The sequence below is a fragment of the Heterocephalus glaber genome, unplaced genomic scaffold, assembly GCF_053883595.1.
Source record: "Heterocephalus glaber isolate CG9 unplaced genomic scaffold, H.glaber_assembly_v1.0 deba00001444, whole genome shotgun sequence".
Lineage (NCBI taxonomy): Eukaryota > Metazoa > Chordata > Mammalia > Rodentia > Bathyergidae > Heterocephalus > Heterocephalus glaber.
The window spans coordinates 21,933,618-21,953,034 of NW_028258297.1; the positions used below are offsets into that span (position 1 = coordinate 21,933,618).

Below are 19,417 nucleotides of genomic sequence, written 5' to 3' on the forward strand. Positions count from 1 at the left end.
ATGGGAGACAGAATCTGTTAACACTGATGTGAGTGAGTGTTGAAAAAAAGAATAATATTTTTAATACTTTTCCAGATACATATTTGGGGTAAAACTACATAGAACATGCAGCAAGATTATTTATTCACCTAGTGGTAAAGAGAAAAATTGTTAGTCGGTTGTTAATGCAACTACATTAAAACACAAAACATCTATTTCACAGTTAGAAGAAAGGGATGTGTAGTGTGAGCATAACTGATGAGACACCAATGACCATTTTTAGGCAATGAAATTCTAGCAGAATAGTAGAACTGGACACAATGAGAGAGAGAGGCAAATGAGTGTTCTCCCTTGATATTTTTTCAAAAGTAAACTCCATCTCTATTACAAACTGCTGTAATTCAAATTGGTTTGAAAGTTTGATGAAATTGGATTATTAGGTCAAGGATAGATCAGTATATTCTTTTATTCCATGAATAGATTGACAATGCCTGAAAATTACATGATCATGAAAGACCTCTTTAGAAAGACCTGTGTTGAGTTCACAGTTGGGATGATTTGCGAGCATTAATCAAATCTGTTTTCTAAAGTACTCTCATGTATTTCAAACACTGTGCCTTTTTTAAGGGGAAAGTGTACTTTTTTGAACATGTGATAAAGGACCACTGGAAAGTGTTCATTATGAGAAAACCACTCAAAACTTGAATGATATACCTCCTTTAGCAGTCACGTTGGAAATACCTTAAACAGGAGGACACATTCTAAATATAATTGATTTAATTAAAATCATATGTGAAAGAATCAATAATAACTTTGTTGAATATAACTGAAGAAGCAACATAAAATTATGTCCAATTATTCTTTTCTTTCTACTATATTCAATAATTTCAATTTGGATCAAATTAATTTACAAATCAGTGGAAAAAGCTTTTGGTGTACATAACTTCTCACAAAAGAAAAAGCACATGCAAATCTTCTTGGACTAGAGCAGCTACTATGTACTGGGGACCCCTGAAACATTACTGGAAACCTCTCCAGTAGGCTCCAGTCTCCTGCCCAGTGTATGATACAGGCCTGAGAAAAAAATCTAAAAGACAGAACTAAGAAAGACAGAAAGTGGGATCCAGGACGACCAATGCTGGTGCAACTGACAAAAGCACTGGCCAGTCCAAGCCACTGATTTTTATTAATAATCAATTAGGGTAAAGGCAAGCTATGTGCAAGGGCAGAACTATGTGCAAAGATGTGCATTCATGTGGTTTCTATGGAAATTAATGTAAGTAAGGCTTGTGAAAGACAACACAAAGCATTCTCAAATTAGGAACAGCATAGGCAAAATATATGGTTGTAATTAGAACATTGTCCTTCTAGTTAGAAGGTTTTAACTGTGGGAATGGAATTTGGGTGTAAGTTACTCTGACCTCGGCACATAGGCTTCAGCTGGACGCACATCTATAAACAAGGCAATTGTGGGGTTAACTCTTTACAGCCTTCTTTGGAGCATAATCAATACTGCAGTCTCCTGCAACTACACATGACCAAGAGGATCACTGGTCTTTCATTACTCAAAAATATTACCACGTCCTACCATGGATCAAGTTTTCTAGGAGCATATGAGAAAGCAGATCAGTGAACATATCATAGTAATACAAAGTGATAAATTCTGAAGTTTTGTAGGGTTTTAAAATGAAATAAGAGTACTTCAGCTGAGTTCTACTCATGAGAAGCTTTGTAGAAAAGACTTTTCAGCCAAGCCTCCAAAATAAGTCAAAGCCAGAGATGGTTGAAGGGATTGGGAAAATAAATTACACACCTAGAGAGTATCATGTGTCCAGAGGCAAAAAAAAAAAAAAAAAGGAACAACATATTTGGGGAAATGCCCATAATTGAACATACTTGAACTTGAGGGCCTGGGTATGGAGGAAGAAAGCTGGTGAAAGAGGACGTCAGCAATGGGACCATTCATACACACCTTGTTTGTGTCATGCTAAAAAATTTGAGCTTCTTGTTGAAGACATCGGGGAGACACTAAAGGTCTTAAAACAGGCCATTGACATGACTAATGTATTCTAGCTGTGTAAGCCTTGAGAACCCGTGATGAAAAATAAGATCATATTTATTCACAATAATCAGTTTTTGTTCATCATAATGACAAACATTTATACACCATTGTCTGTGTGGCAGCTTCTGCTCTTGAGTATCTTTTTTAACCTCTTGGTTGAATCCAATCTTCTCTACTTTGTATCTGCAGGGCTGCTCTGCTGCCATTGAAGCTTATGAAATGTCATTCTTGCTGGATACAATTGCCCGCCCCTGTCCACTGATCTTACTACGTCCTCTTTTGCTTTGCCTTAAGCAAGGGCACAGGCTTGTTTCTAATTTCTTTTAAATCCTCACAGATGAGGTGAAATCAGACTCTAACTTTTACTGGGATCTCACTGAAATCTGTTTAACTATAGAAAGAATTAAAACTTTTGCACAAATCCTTATTTTCATTCCTCTTCTTTGATCAGGCAGCAACTTGGACTAAATCTATGTGCTAAGGGGAGCTCATAGATTTCCATCAAAAGTATTTCATATGTGTCCTTCACTGGGAGACAGAAACCAACTGCTTCCTAGCCCAAGAGGGAGAAAAACATTTCTCCCTTCCCATGTCCTTATGTTGCCTATTGACCAATCCTCAATTGTGGACCTAAAGTTTATTTAATAGATAGGTGATTAACAGGAGAAACATATATTCCTTTGAGGGCAAACACCACTCTCTCCTGTTGGTTTCATGATCCCAAGAGTGTGATCACAAAACATAGTCTCATCCAACTCCTGCAGTTAATGTGGAGTTTGGTGCTAAGGGGATTCCTAATTTGTCTTCATTATAGGACTGGAGAAGCACATATGGGCAAGGAATCGTCTGTTTTCATGTAATAGAGAAGAGCTGGATTTCACAAGTCAGACTTTGAGACCGGATTTCATCAGTTACTAGACTATGTGACCTTGGCAATTTAAATTAACACTCTAAACAGGTTGATCGTGAGATGGGATAAGTAACAATGGTACTTATATCCAAGGTTATTCAGGATAGAATGAAGAGCTAATATGTAGAGCTTCAGCACAGTGGCTGGCATGTAATTAGCAATAAATAGTACTGATTACTATTACCATTACCATTATTATTATTATTTATAATTATAAGTCTTTTCTACTGAGCCTTGTATGTGTTTCACATAGTTCTGCATTATTATTTTACTAGTGTCAAAGCTTTTATACCATAGCAAGAAAATTTTAGTCTTTTCTGCCTCTACAATTGTTTGGAGCATCAATTATATTAGCTTGCTTTTTTTCTAATGCATATTTTCTTCAAATTTCTGGCATTAATTGTCACATAAGAAAGCATCTGATACTAATCATTAAAACCTGACAGATTGAGGGTTTTTTTATGTAAATAGATTTCAAGTCATTACTTCTGGGTATTTAGATTTTAAGTCTCTTTCTGCCAAAATATAATGCTATTCTTACACTCTCAACATAATTCAGAAATTAATAAATGTTCATATTTAATATAGTTTATTTTTACTTCCATGTTTTTCTTTCATTTACTCTACCCAGTATAACTGATGAGTTTTTGTGGAGGGCAATGCAGCCAAATGCTGTTGGAAAATAAGTCATGTGTCTGTCCTGCTCCTAGCAAACTCATACCTTTCTCCAGAAAACAGACACGAAAAGGATCATAGAAATAAAATTTTGTAAATACAATAATAAAAGATTTGTTTGACTTTGGCACAATTGGTAGTACAATAAAGGGAGTGATAAGACATCTGGCAGCAGAAGAGGAGACATGAAAGAGAAACCAAAGAGAAGGTCATGTTTGCACTTGACATGTTTGCACAAAGATATCAATGAAAAGACGGAAGGATTTCACTTAGAAAAATTGTGTAAGTGTATGTGTATATGTGTAATAAATATGAAGACATGGGAGTCATAAAAGAAACATGATGGATTGTTCAGATTGTGAATTATGAAGAGTTTCAGAGAATCTTTGGAGGACGATGACACCAGAGAGGTAGGCAAGGGTCACATCATGAAGAGTGTATTATATCTGATGACAGAGAACGAACTCTACTCCGATGATGATATTTAGTCCTGGGGTAGTTATATAGTTTTATTTGCATTTTTGGTTCAGCAATTTGGGGGATGGCTTGGAGTAGAACCGAAGGTGATATAACCTGCAAGGAAACCTAGTTGTCAACCTAAGGAAGAAACTAAGAAGCTTGAAATACATTGGTGGTGGTGGTGATGAAAAGGATACGGCAAACATGAGTGTATTGTGAGATACAATCTATAGAATGCAGTGACTTAGTGGATTTCGATGAAAGAAAGCAGCTCACAATGACTTAGGAAAAATGAGCTTGTGAATACAGGTATAATGTTAGCTTATAAGTATGGAATTCGGTAGAGAAGATTTGATTAGAGATACAAATATTGAAAACTATGATCAGGTGATATAGAATATAAAAGAAGATGCCGAGGAGCAACATGCTACGGAAAGCAGATTCTTTCAGAGTACAGAGAGGATGTACCTGTGTGGCAGACTAAAGATGTCATTCGATAGGTAAAATAAAGCCTACATACACAAAGAAAAAAACAAAGCAGTGTCATTGCGGCTTTCAAGAAGGAAGTGGTCCTCTGACTGATAGCACTAGAACTCTGAATCACTTATCCTTGGAAAGAAAGACACTACCAGTGCAGATACCCACTCATTTTTTTAATTCTCTCACTTGGTTGCCTTGACTGCTCATGCCTAGCCTTGCACAAGGTTGTTGAACAATAACTGACAAACAATATTAATGATGCCTGTAAAACTGGAGAACATAGAGTTTTCGCACAAATCAATGAAATAAGCTGGCACCCTCTTTTTGGCAGCAAAATGACAAATAGAAAAAAAATTCGTAAGATTTGTCATTTACTGTATCATGAAATCTTTCAATTTCTATAAAGTCCAAATACATCATCCTTATAAAAGTAAAAGTTAATTGAAAACTACCTCAGTGTACCTCATATTGAGTTAGTACTCGTCTCTCAGTGTGTAGTAAAATTTTTCATTTATTTATCATCAGAAATTATCTGCTATGTTCCATTTATTCTACAAAGAAAAATTCTCTATTCTAGTTTACTTTTCAGAAGTAAAATTGCATTTATCAGAATGCAGTTTAAGGATAAAGGTAAAAAATTAAAATGCTTTTTTTTAAAAAAAGTGAAAACTACCTTCCATAATTAAAAAGTAATCAAAATGAAGAAATATAGCAAGGAAGCCCCCCTATGTGAGGACAGCCATCTATAAATGAGAAGAAAAAGGCCCTTCACCAAGCACCCAGTCATGACCTTGATTTCAAGTTCCTGCCTCCAGAATTGTGAGACATAAATGATTGCTACTTAGGCCACCCAGTCTGTGCTATTTTGTTACAGCAGCTCAAATTAAGACACTGGCCATGTAATGAATTAGCCTGGAAGTGGATTCTTCCCCAGTCAACCTGCCTCAGCTGATTCTGTGGGACAATAGGAATTTATCTTCCCAATAAGCTTGGTCCAAATTGCAGTTTATGGGAAAAATAATGGGTTATTGCTGTTTTAAGTTATTAAGTTTTAGTGGCTCATTATGAATAATAGATGACTGGAATATAATTTTAGAAATATCGCACTGTAAATGAAGAAGAGTAATTTAATTAAAGATTTGCGTTGCAGTTTCTATCGCCACTTAATGTAAAATGGTGATTATGTGTAACGGTGATTATTATATACACGACATGGAAAATAATGTAGTTACTACCTTAATGTTTGGTCTGACTGAAGGGTAAGATGAAATTTGGATAAATATGAGATGTATAAAAAACTACCATGGTAAATTCAAACAGAGTGCTACATTGACAAAGTTTTCAAGAGCCGGGGATTTAGCTCAGTGGTTCCGCTACCTGCCTCGCAAGCAGAGCGAACAGTTTGATCCCCAGTATCAAAACAAACAAACAAACAAACAAAACCAAAAGACAAAGTTTTCAGACATGCAGGACATATTAATGTAATTCCACTGGTGAAAGATTTTGATTGGACACTACAACAATGACTCCACATGGACTGGGTTTCATTCTCTGGTTTGGGGATGCATCAACTCAGTAAAACTTTAGGATCACAGATTGGGTCAAATGACAAAGGAATTAAAACTTTACCTAAATCTAACATGATTTCTATCTATACACTGCTGATTGTCTCTTGGCCTCTAAAATATGATTAACATACCTTGTGAATGAGACTCATGGCTCATAAATAGAAGACTATTGTAATAGTTGTATAAGAAGTAATTTTAAGATTTCCTAACCAATTCAAGTGTATTGCTTGTTTCTATCAGTCTTGGGAGCCAGTAGGAGGCAGTATATACAGTGGTTACTACATCACAGAAATCCATGCCCCTTCAGCATTGATTGCTCCAGGCATGGGCATGTGACAAGTCTGGCTGAAGAGTGATGAAGTTAGCTGGGGATATTTGGAAAGGCTTTCCTCCCCAACAACAGAGAGAGAGAGAGAGAGAGAGAGAGAGTCTTAGAAGAGAACAAGCCCTTTCTTGTCTCTCTTGAAGTTTTTATGCAAATACCAGTGTCTAGAGAAAGTTCTTTAGCCATTTGCAATCACAGAGTCAGTAGAGAGAAATGATGGGATGATGTATCTTTTATGGCATTGTTGAACTCTTTTGTATCTTCTTGAAATATTTATGTTCAGGCCTCTTTTTGGGTGAATAACATATCTCAGTATTGCTTAAGTTGTAATGGGATATTTTCATACAGACAAAAGCAATCCTAATTATTTAATCATGCTATAAACTGCCTACATCATTTCTGAAAAAATAACATGTGCTTGGTTATTACTCAGTAAGTAAATTTAAGGTAAAATATTAAAAATTAATGTCAAAATCGTCACTGATCCCCTTAGCTACTTGCATTTCTTCTCTGCTCTAATATCTCAGCACATTTTGTCATTTTTGACAATAATCTCATATGCTTTAACTTTCAATCTTGTACATGATTTATATTGTCTACCGGATTGTAATCTCTCTTTAGTAGTATCAATAGCCTTCTATTCTGTAGACACTCAGTAACAATTTGTTGTTTGAATTAGTAAATAAGTCCATACATTTAAATTACACAGTATGCAAAGGAACACACTATAGTTTCCAAAGAAGATGATGGCCTTGGTATGTTTGTGAATGACACAATAGTGGATTAATTTTCTGGTAGTTATGTTACTTTTTTCACTTTTGGACCATACTGTTGAATGTTGTTCTACCCTGGATTGCATTTAGTCCAGTTTAAATTCACTCCTTTTGATTACAGTGGCTGAAAAGACCTTTTGCCCATAAAATTATGGCCAGCTAAGTCTTTAAGACTCATCTACCTTTTTATTTTTTATTTTTTATAAGTTTCCTTTTTTTTTTTTTTTTTTTTTTGGTGCTGGGGATCAAACTTGGGACCTTGCACTTGCAAGGCAGGCAGCAGAACAACTGAGCTAAATCCCCGGCCCTTCTAACTTTTTAATATTAGGGAAGAATAATTCTCTAACAAATAAATTTCTAATCACAAAAGCTCAAAAAGTGTAAAGCAAGGAGGCACAAGCTTTGATAAAGGGAGAATCAGAATTTAGGATGGTTGAGGATAGCTGGAAGAAATGCAAGCTTCTGTGTTTGATTGGGATGGATAAGTCGAAGGGTTTGCTTGGTTACCAAAAGTTAGGTTTTGTGGGAAAAAAAGATTTCCTGAAGATCAATTCTATTTTAGGATTTTTCTTAGAATTAGCCACAATAGAGAAAATGGGAAAGAGAGGAGGTTGAATGGCTCATATTTAGCTTCCATGTTATTCATTTCTTCAGCTTTGGAGTGAAATATTTTGCAATGTTCTCCCTGGGTAAATTTGTCTAAATTACTTCTCTTCCTGCTCAGATTTCTGTTTTGACAATTGCAAAATGGAGATAATGCCTATGGCACAGAGTTCTTGAAATCTCATAAAATAAAAGTAAATATACGTTTATATATTTGTATATTTTATATATACATACACATTAACTTAGCACACTCCCTGGGTAATAATACTGCCACCCCACAAGCAAATGTTAGACTTATTCAACAAACAATAATTGAATGCCTACCTATCTCCGCTTCAGCACTGATGATACAAAGGTAAACAAGATATATCCTTCCTTCCAGGGGACGAATGAAAAACAGTCTGCTTATTAGAAGTGACTGACCAACTTGAGCATGTAAAGGAACATATTCCTGGTGTTTGGAAGCTTATGTGAAATGATGAAATGTACAAAAAGTTGGTAAATATTTACAGAGGAAAACACGCACTGAACTTTGAGGCACAATAGGTTTGTCTTATTCTATTTAGAATTTCCTTTTCAAACATTTGTTTTTTGGAATCAAAGTGGACACGGGAATGTAATCTATGAGAGGGCTTTGTAAAGGAAAAGTTGAATAGAAAACATGGGGCTTGGGATGTAGCTCAGTGGTAGAGGGCTTGTCTAGCATGAGCAAGGCCCTGGGTTGTTTGATCTCTAGTGTGACAAAAAGAAAAGAAAAAAGAAAAGAAAAGAAATAAAAACAGTGTTTAGATCTGAGCAGGGTTAGAAAAAAGCTCACAGTGAAATCAGTAGGTGCAGTGAAGCAGAAGAAAAAGAAATACTATATTGTTTGGCAGTTGACAATGAAAGAACAATATAAAAATAGTCTTTATGTGAACATTTAGCAAATGAACAACAACAAAACAATGACAGTGGCTAACTAGGAAGAGATAGCCACAGTCTAAGCTAAAGAGGACAATGCGGAAGGAAAAAAGGGTGCAAGGGACGGGGATGGAACTCAGTGGTGCCGCACCTGCCTGGCAAGCACAAGGTCCTGAGTTCGATCCTCAGTACCAAAAAAAAAAAAAAGAAAAGAAAAGAAAAGAAAAAAAAGTGTGCAAAATATTTGTTATGCTATTTACAAGTCATTAAAGTATGGGGGATCAAATATGTGCTAGGAAAGCTTATATCCTATGAGACTGTCATTTAATTTACATCACTGAAAAAGAGTGGAAAATGACAAAGAAGCATAAACCATCTACCTACCAGTAGCACTTATTTACACTGAGAAGACAGGAAAAAAATTTTTTATTTACACTATTTCTTTCCAAGAGATGATGTGTATACATGTTTGTATGCATGTTTTAGAAACAAAATGAATCTATAGAATGCCATTTGTCTATGTCTAAAATATTTAGGTATTTCATACTGGTTAACATAAATATTACTTTCATTTATGCCACAGACCTACATGTTTTCTCAGCGAATCCACTGTTGAGCCAGAGCAGGTCAGAGAGGATGTAGTTGTTTAGGGTTTTCAAAACATCTGGAAAATTATTCTGGCAAGTAGAACCAAATCCATTAGCAAAACAGATGTTTTCCACTGTGGCAGGAAAACATGACTTTCATGTATGCATAGCATATGGTCCAAATCCATTTGAGAAATAGACCTGCACCTCTTAAAGACCACAGTGCTCTTGAGGACTCTGCCAGTAAAAGCACAGCCAACGCCATTTAGGTGTCTGAACATCAAGATGTTATAATGATCTTTTTATCTGGTGTTTTATAAAGCAAGGGAAAAAGTTCTAAAAGTCTAGGTTGCCTTGCCAAGCCTTAAGTTAAAAAGTTGGAGTCGGAGAAGAAACAGTTGGTAATCCTTGGCCGGACTCCTGGGAGCTGAGTGGGGAGGAACAGGAGGTCAGGAGCAAGCAGAGAAGGCTCAGAGTCATTGAGTTTCTTTTTTCAGAAAAAGGAAAGGAAAGTTTCTTTCCACTGACCATTTGAAAAGAGTCTCAGAAGCTCTAGGAGACAAGCGTTTTTAAAAACTCCAGAAACTACTGTGTCCCAGGAATATAGGAAATGAGTCCATTTGAAAGTCATTTAGGGGAAATTTCCTTTCATAGATGAAGCTCACCTTCTCACATACAGATGAATTCAACTATTTGATGGCACAACCAATATTCTAATTTTAAAAAATCTTTCCAAAAAGATATAAGTTTTGTTGTTGTTGAAATGAGGTCTTGCTACGTTGACCAAGCTGATCCCGAACTCTTAGACTCAAGTGATCCTTCTGCCTCAGCCTCCCAAGTAGCTGGGACTATAGGAGGGCATCACTATTCCTGTCTTAAACAGATGTAAAATTTTAATAGACAAAAGCATTTGCATGAGTCATTTTTAAATTACTTATTTTAAGTTAAAATGCTTCATATTTGAAAGGACCAATTTCCTGAAAATTGGAATATTTTCCAGTGCAACCTTTTCCTGGTTTAAAAACTAGTTTTTCCACTTTCTTTTAACCAAGAAAACAAATAGAAATAAGGGGAAATAGAACACAAGAATGATTTTTTATTGAAAGAAATAATGTAAAAAATAATTTTTCCCAAGAATGAAATGGAAGAACAGTTACTTGAATAAGTTGATTAAATTGGTGTAGGATCATCATGGTTGTCAATATTTGAAAACGTTGCTCAACTAAATAGAGAAGAACACAGGTTGTCCCAGATCACAGTTGAGTATTCTGCAATATTGTATAGCTTTTGTTTTTTTTGGTACCAGGGATCGAACTCTGGTCCTTGTGCTTCCAAGGCAGGTGGCGTAACCACTGAGCTAAATCCCCGGGGCCAATATTGTATAGCTTTAAAAGCACAACCTCTAAAGACAAAGAGTGCAAATCATTATTGGCATTTGGAGATATTGAGACTTTCATTTCTAGATAAATTTTGCCAGTGGGCACAAGGTGCTTTACATGTCTTGATAATGAGGTGCTCTTCTGGTATAGACTATGGCCCTGCCAGAGACACTACTTATGCCATGTTCCTCTCAGCTGCATACATACACCTGCCAAAATAACTATGATTATTAATGATGAGATCTGGATTTGCATGTGTTAGGGAAAATGTGAGTAGAATCAATTCCTGATCCTAAGCAGCCACATCTTACTTCCAATTTATTAGCATTATAACCCAAGCTTCTTATGATATCATTACCACTTCTGTTTACTCTCATACTTGTCTGAAGCTAGCTCATCAGGAATTTTAGAAAGAATGCCTTCGAACCCCAAACACTTTAATTACCACTGTTCTCCAGGGACTTGTGAGTGAGGAAGATGCTATACCTTAGAAAAGAAAAATAAAGATCTTTCTATGAAGACTATTTGCATTTGTTGAAGAGATAATGCTATTCATGCATTGCATGGAGCAATGCCCAGAATAGAAATAAGCAAGGAGCAAAAATTTGTGAGTGGATCGCTTTCTAATTCCTTTTGAGATATGCCTTCCAAGTATAACTTCACTTTGTTTGAAGTGTTGTGAATTTCCAAAACTGGGTATGTAGCAATTCTGGTAAGTGTGAAAATACATCCCAAAGCCAGAAAAAAAGATTTATGTATTTTTTTGCAGATAATCTCACCCCATCTCAAAGCCTTTCTAAGGGGTTGTTGAAAACTGACATTATGTGAATAGAAAAAGGAGTATCTGGAAATTTTAAAATGCAAAAAAGGATGAAAAAATAGGAATTTGGTAACTGAAAGATTGCGCTGAGAAAAGAGCTCCATGTGGTGGCATAGAGGCAAAATGGAGTTCTGGTATAATTTCTGGGACTGATATGCATCCATTATTTACAGGAAGAAGGAAGAAGTTTTGTATAAGAGAAATATTTCAGGTTGGAAGAAAAGCTGAGGGATGCATAAGAATTGTAGGAGACAGTTCTACAGATTACACTAGTTTAGGACATATTGCAAAAAAAAAAATCATTATGACTTTTCTATTACTTCCTGTACTCAACTTTTCTTCCGCATGTGGAAGAAGAGGCAAAGAAAAAGGGGAAAAGGCAATTGAGCAAAAAGGTATGAACTCAGAATACTTTGATTCTTTCTTAACTGCAAAAAGGAAAGCAGAAACATATCTTCAGGCCAAATCTGATGACAGGAAAACCTTTAAGTTCCTAATAAGGATAAGCCATAGACCAGGATGGAGAAATCCTCCTGAATTATATGTTAATCAATTTTCTGTCATTGTGTCACGATACCTGCGATAAACAACTTGAATGGGAAAATGTGTTTTGGTTCACTGTTTTAGAGGTGTCAGTCCATGGTCAGCTGGCTCCATTGTTTCTGGGCCTGAGGTGAAGCAGAACATCATTGCCTCAAAATTAGTGGGGCAAATCTGTTCACTTTATGCCAACAGGAAGCAGAGTTTGAGAGAGGAGAAGGCCTGGAACAAAATATATTCTTCAAAGGTGCACCCCCCACCCCCACCTCCTCCAATGAGGCCTTACCTCCTGAAGTTTCTACTACCTCCCACTAGTGCCACTAGCTTGGGGTGCAAGTCTTCAACATATGAGCATTTGGGGTGGTGCAAGCCTTTAATCCCAGAACTTTAGGAGGGTGAGACAGGATTGCAAATTAAAGATCAGGCTGGGAAATTTAGTGAGACCCTTTCTCACAATAAAAGATAAAAAAGGGCTGGGTGTAGCTCAATGTGAAGGTCCTAAGTTTAATCCCCAGTACTGAGCGGGTGGGTGGGTCAACATTCCAGATTCAAATGATAAAATAGTATAACCTTTAGGTTTTTATTTAAATATCTCTTTTAAAGTGTATTGAATGACTTTTTTTCAACTCATTTTATCAAATGAAATCTCCATCTGGCTTTGCTGAGAAAGAATTTCAAAGTTGTGAAGTAGTAGAATCAGAGGTGGAAGCAACCTGCTTGTCTTTTTATTCAACCCCCTCGTTTTTCCTTAGCAATTCTGGAGTGTGATGTAAACAGAATCTATTGAGTTCACATGTTCCAGACCTTCTCATTAAAAACACAAAACAGCTCATCAGCCCTCTGCTCCCTTCCAGCTACTATTCTATTTTTCTTTTTTCCCAGCTAGCCTCCTTCCAACAGCAGCCAGCATTTCCTCACCTTCCTTTTATCTTTCTGGCCACAGCTCAGCTCTTCCCTTGACCTTGGCCTTCCTTCAGTGCTCTCTGTGCCCTCTCTTCCATCTGTGCTATGTGGCTTCGGAGCAGGACAGCTGGGCTTTAGCTTTTGCCTCTCATTGACATGTGTGTAACATGGGCAAGTTCCAGCCTCTGGTCTGGCTTTCTCATCTATAAATTGGAGATGATAATAATAATCTCTACTTCACAGTGTTGTTGCAAGAGTTGAATAAGTTAAGCCCTGTCAACTCCCTTTAACAGGGTCTGGTGTGTTCCAGTCCTCTAATAAAATACACTTTGAATTTGTAGCTATTTCTATTGTTCTTTTATATTATATTATATTTCTTTTATCATACTGTTGACCAGTTCCAGGCTTCCTTCTACCCCTCTTTCTTTCCTTCTTCCCCTAGATCTTTTATCCCCCTACACATACGGCTTTTCCAAGAGCCAGGACGCTGGGGCTACCATGATGAGCATGCCATGATGGTGTCCATTCTCACGGAGCTCAGACATCTGTTCTCCTCTTCCTCTTAGCTGCTTCTCCATTTTTTTGTGTGTGCAGCATTCTTTGCCCATCCCTACCTCTTGGTCTCTTAAATGGTCATGATATTTTGTCTCCTCGTTTTAATATATAATCTTGAAGATGAAGGCATGCATGAATTTCAAACCTGTCTTCTGTCTGGACTTTATTTGTAAGTCTAGACTCTCAGCTACCTGAGTTGTCTCCATCTGTTAAAAAGGCAGTTCCACTCTGGAATATCCCACACAGATAGATTATCTCCTGACTGCAGCCGCCTTTCACCAAGCCTGGTTGGACTGTAGGCAGTAGCACTGCCACCCCTGTGACTCGTGGATTAGCATCCTCCTCATTCACTGACCCTACATGTTCCATCAGATGGCAACTCCATGGGTTCTCTAGTCCCACCTTTCCCATCCAAGCCTTCATTACTTTTCTCTTTATAGAAGACCAGTCTTCAAAGTTGACTCCACCCTACCTTCTTTTCCACCACTCTAACCTTACACACTTTCTAATGTACAACCCTGATCATTAATTCAATCATGGATTCACTTGCTCATTTATTTAGCAGTAGTTAATGTAAATCTCTGCTGTGCAAATCACAGATAGTATTATTTTCCTCTTTAAATTCCTTCAAAGGTGCCTTGGCTCTTGCATTATCCTTGTGCATGTACATTCTGTGTACTTCCCCACTCTTTGCTTGTTCCTTCATACATATTCTTCATAACTCAGCTTTAATTTCTCTTCCTTCATCCATTCATTCCACTATGCCCTGCACTGAGGATACAGCAATAAACAAAAGTGACAAATCACCACTCCACAGAATTTACATGAGGAAAACAGACAATAAATTATGAAGATGTTCAGATTGTGATAAGTGCTGTGGGATAAAAGGCATTGTAATGCAATAGAAAGAGAAAGTGTAGGGGGCCTGGGAATGCAGTTTACATGGTGGTCCTCTGAGAAATCTTCTCCTCTGATGTAGCATTTGAGCTGAGCCCTGGAGGAAGTCTGGGAGTGAGCCCCCTGCTACTTGGAAGGTGAAGGGCATTCCACGCAAGGGAGCAGTGAGTGCTAAGGTGCTTGGTGGAAGCATGCCAGTGTGCTCCGGGAACAGCATGGAGGTTGGAAGGGATTCAGCAAAAGTCAGCTGAGCGAGTCTCTGGGAGGCCACTCCTGACTTTGCACAGCACACGTGGGCACTTGTTTCTCAGCACTCAGAGGCTCCTGACGTTATGTTGTTGTATGGTTACAACATGGTGTTTGGTTGTCATTGTTTATGTCTGATTGCTAAACTGCAAGCCCTGAAGGGTGGGGATCACCTTGTTCTCACTTTTCTATCCCCAGGGTCTATCCCTGTTCTTGGCAGATTCCTAGGCCTTGGCTGAATGAGTGAGTCAGAAGCCCTTAAGATGAATAAGAAAATGCTTGAGTCACCTGGTTGGGTCTCTTGTTTCCTGCAGCCCTCACTGTTTTTCTAGACTTCGATTTTTACCACCTTGCTCTTTTAGCACTTGGTAGTGATGATTTACCAGCCCTGGCTACTTCCCTCCTGGAACCATGAATCATGTACTCTCCTGTATTGATTTCTGGTTGTGCCCCTCTATGCCTCCCCAGATTTCTTAGGTGTTGTAGTGTAAATGTGGGCTGTGGGGGCAATGTCACTGAAGGGGTCTACTTACCGGAGCTGTGGGATGGCCCATGCTGGGAGCACTAATAAAGGAGGATTAAGTGCATAGTGTGAGGACAGAATAAGGAAGGTTTTGCAGGTTTAATAGAGAAGAAAAATATTGGTCATTGACCTTAATTGTTTACAAATGCCAGCCTGAGACTGTAATATTGAAGTTTTAGAAATACATTAATATTCATTATCACCTATTTTTGTGTAAGAGTGAATGAATTTTAGGCCTTAGCTTATTTTCTTATGATCAAAATGTCATCTCTATATATATATCAGAAAAAACTGACTTCATAAGATATCTTTCCCTGAAAGTAGGAGACAACTGTAGAATGAGATGGTAAATTTTCTCTCTTTCTTAGAGAAGGTGTAAGACCGGGGGCCTTACCAAACGCTCCGAGGAGCTGACTAGTGAAGCACACCCAGGAATCCCAGCGGTGCCTTCAGAATGTAAGACCAAGAGCCTTACCAAACGCTCCAAGGAGCTGACTACAGCGAAGAACACCCGGGAAGGAACACACCGGACAAGTTGGAAAAAGACCTTTATTAGTCTGGCCAGACGGCACTCCCAAAGCAAAATAGCTTAGAGAGGCAACTGGCTCAGAATCCAAGGCTGTTTTTATAGGGGGTTGAGGGGGAAGTTAACATATTAAAGAAAAGGGGACAAAGGTTAGTGGTCGACTGTCACATATTGATGGTCAGCAGACATCTGCAGCTTGTTCTAACAATTGTGGTGCCTGAAATATCAGTTCCGGATAAACAAAGAGTTGAGTAGTTTACTCTGGGACTCTAGGTCTGTTACAGATCCCTATCTAGCGTCCCTAGACTAACAAGCATCTCCATCCATTAACTCACATTTTAATCACAATGGGGCTGGAGAAAAAGGAACAAAGGTTATGCAGTCCCACAAAGGGAATTAGTTAATTTTTAAAAGGTAACAATCTCAAAACTTGTGACAGGCAAGAACATTCTGCCCCTGGCCCCCAGACTCGTGTCCATCTCATTATGTAAAATGTGTTTAATCCATCACTACGAGTTGCCAAGGCAAACAAAGACTCTAACATCATTGAAATAAATGTTGTCACAGATGTGAGCAAAATTTATATATCTTACCATATGCTGACTTTGACTTAAGTCTGTGTAAAATCTACGTATTCTAGTTTCATATGTGACTATAATTACTTAATTCTCTCTCTCTCTCCCTCTCTCTCTCTCTTTTGGTACTGGGGATCGAACTCAGGACCTTGAGCTTGCAAGACAGGCAGCAGAACTACTGAGCTAAATCCCCAGCCCCTTAATTATTTCTTTTTAAAGTCATAGAAGGTTACAAGTAATAAATTATCAGGGCAGGAAGGCTGACAGAGGAGGTCTCATCTATAAAGGAATGGAAGGATCCAGACTATACAAAGGAGACAGAAAGAGTTCAAGAGAGATGTTAAGCTCTCAGTGTGGTAGCAATTGAGGGCCACCATGCTCATGGCAAACAAATCAGTTACCCCTTTTCACTCCACTACTCAGCTGCACTATGTCTTAGCTGCAATGTCTAATCAAAGGATTTATTTTTTAAAGTTATTGTTTTATTTGTTTGCTTTCAAATTCCATTTGACTTGCACCTGTTTGTTAGCAACAACTGATCTGAATTGATAGGCTGCTTATGAGCTTCATTCTTATCTGTGTGAAATTATTTTGCTGCAGAAATAATGTGTTCATTACAAATCCTTTTCTGATGAATATATCATCTAAGCACTACAGTGCCTTTACAAAACTAAAAACATCTGGTTGCAAGCATTTTGGTTGAGAGTTTTGTACACCTATGCAGTACATAATGAATGCCTATAAGAGCCTGGTTAAAAAGATAAGAAATGCCATGATTCATAAGATAAGAAAGCACAGAAAATACTTTGAAAGCTTTGCATTTAAAAAACATTCATTAAGGGAATGGGAACATGTCTTAGTCACTTTCCTTGCTAGGACAAAACCCCAACACCCACAATTTAAAGGAGGAGAAGTTTATTCCTGCTCATGGTTTTAGTTCTTGGTCAGCTGCGAGACAGAAACTGGTGGCAGAGGTAAAGGTGCTCAACCCATGGCAGCCAAGAAACAGAGCAAGAAAGGAGCCAGAGACAAGAGTATGGCCTTCCAGGCCTCGCCCCCAGGGGCTCACCTCCAACCAGGCTCGCTTGCCTAGGAGCATATTTAGCTTGAACTCATCGATGGATAAATCCACTGATGAGTATAGCAGCCACATGATCAAATCACCTTCGCACACATGAGAATTTGGGGGCATATTTTAGATCTAAAGCATAACGTTCTGACCCTGGTTCCCAAAAGACTCATGTCCATTTCACTATGCAAAATGTGTTTAATCCATCACTAGAAGTCACCAAAGTCTTCACAGTTTCTACACTGCTGAAAAGCCCAAGTCCAAAGTCTCCTCTGAAATTCAAATCAAACTCTTAGCTGTTGGCCCCAGTTTAAAAGAAAAAAGTTAAATATTTTCTTTTTTTTTTAATGGTTTGATTTTATTTCAAAATTGTACAAAAGGCCAGAAGCAGCTATAAAAAACTTTGTCTTCAGAACATGTGGAAATTCAGAAAGAACAACAAAACAGGTATCATTCACAGTGTAATGGGAAAGCTTTCTCTGAGGCAGAAAGTACAACTCCTCCTTCCTTTTTCCTAGTTTCTCTAGGTCTCCCTCCCGGAGGGTTTGAATAAAATTGGTAAATGCCAACTCCGTCAGATCGCCATCGTACTTCTCGGCAAATTTTCCGTAGTGGTAGTAGTGGAAAGTGGGGTAGGCCTTCACAGATTCCTGCTGACACAGGTCCTGGTTCCCGTCTTTGACACAGTCCATGGCTCCACAGGCAATCTTTTGGTCATCTTCGAAGGCATCGGCAGCAGCAGTAAAGTGTGGGATGACCTTCTTACAGTGTGGACACCAAGGGGCATAGAACTTGACCAAGGTGTGTTTCTTCTTCTTCAGGGTGTCCTGGAAGTTGTCCCCAGCCAGATGGAACACATTTGTCTGCTGTTCTTTCCATGTGGGCTCTGGTGGCAGGGGAGACTTGGGGTTCTGGATCCACTCAATAAACTTCTTTGTTCTGAGTGCAGGCACTGCATATTTCTCTCCATTCTTAAAATACTTCAATGTTGGGAACTCTGAGATGTGGAATCTTTCTGCCAGGGCCTTGTTGACAGTGGCACTGACAGCTGCAAGGACACCAGAGCTCTCTGCTTCTCCATGAAGAACTTCTGCTGCACTCTTGAACTCTGGCTTCATTTTCTTACAGTGTCCACACCATGGGGCGTGGAACATGATGAGGACAGAGGAGTGCTCCTTCCCAAACTGGTCAAAGTTTCCATCGGTCAGGTGATAAATGGAGCTGCCCTCATCTGCCCAGGGAGTCTCAGGGACCTGGGGCTGTGGCAGCTGCAGATTCTTCAGCCACTCCACAATGTCCTCGGCTGTGGACCCGTAGTTATCATACTGGAACAGAAAGTGCCCTTTCTCAAAATAGCAGATGGTGGGGTAGCCGTGCACGTTGTACTCCTCCTTGATGTTTTCAAATTCAGAGGGGTAGACGTTCATCCCAGCCAGCACAAAGTGGCCTCGTAGCTGGGTCTCAGCCTTCTGGAAATGTGGCATTATCCTCTTGCACACACCACACCAAGGGGCATAAAACATCATGAGGAGCAGCTTCTCTTCCTTCTTCAGGAGCCGTCTGAAGTCCTTTTCATTGTCAACTTGGACAACATCTTTGGCTCCAGGATCTTCTTCCCACAGTGGGGGCCCTTTTGGATCCTTCAAAAAGGCTACTACAGACTTTAGTGTCACAGCTCGATTATATTCCGTGTGAAATGCACCATCCTGGTAATGGAATAACTTGACCTTTTTGTCCTTTGGGTTGAGGTCAACTTTCATCTTGCATAATTTTCTACTGCCTGTGTCACCACAGTTCACCCAGCAGATGGTGCCTTGCCCTTTCACTGCCTGGGCCACAGTGGACAAGAACCTGAGATGATGTTCAGCTGCTGCCTCAGATTTAGAGTAAAGCACCAGCATGTTATTCTGGGTCCTGAGAAGTTTCTTCAAGTCCTTGGGGTCAGATATTCTTTCGATGAGCGAGGAGACCTTTGCAGGGGACAGCCAATTTGGCAGGACCACCCAGATCGCCAGTAGCAGCGCCCACGCCGGCCTGGCCTGTGCCATCCTTGTCGCCAG

General features: G+C 38.7%; 1 pseudogene across 1 annotated transcript; it reads right to left on the reverse strand.

The window, feature by feature from the left end:
* Positions 1–14,671: 14,671 nt before the first annotated feature.
* On the reverse strand, positions 14,672–19,417 carry LOC110349420 (protein disulfide-isomerase A5 pseudogene; annotated as a pseudogene). Its single transcript, XR_015452332.1, has one exon. The product of XR_015452332.1 is annotated as a protein disulfide-isomerase A5 pseudogene (transcript).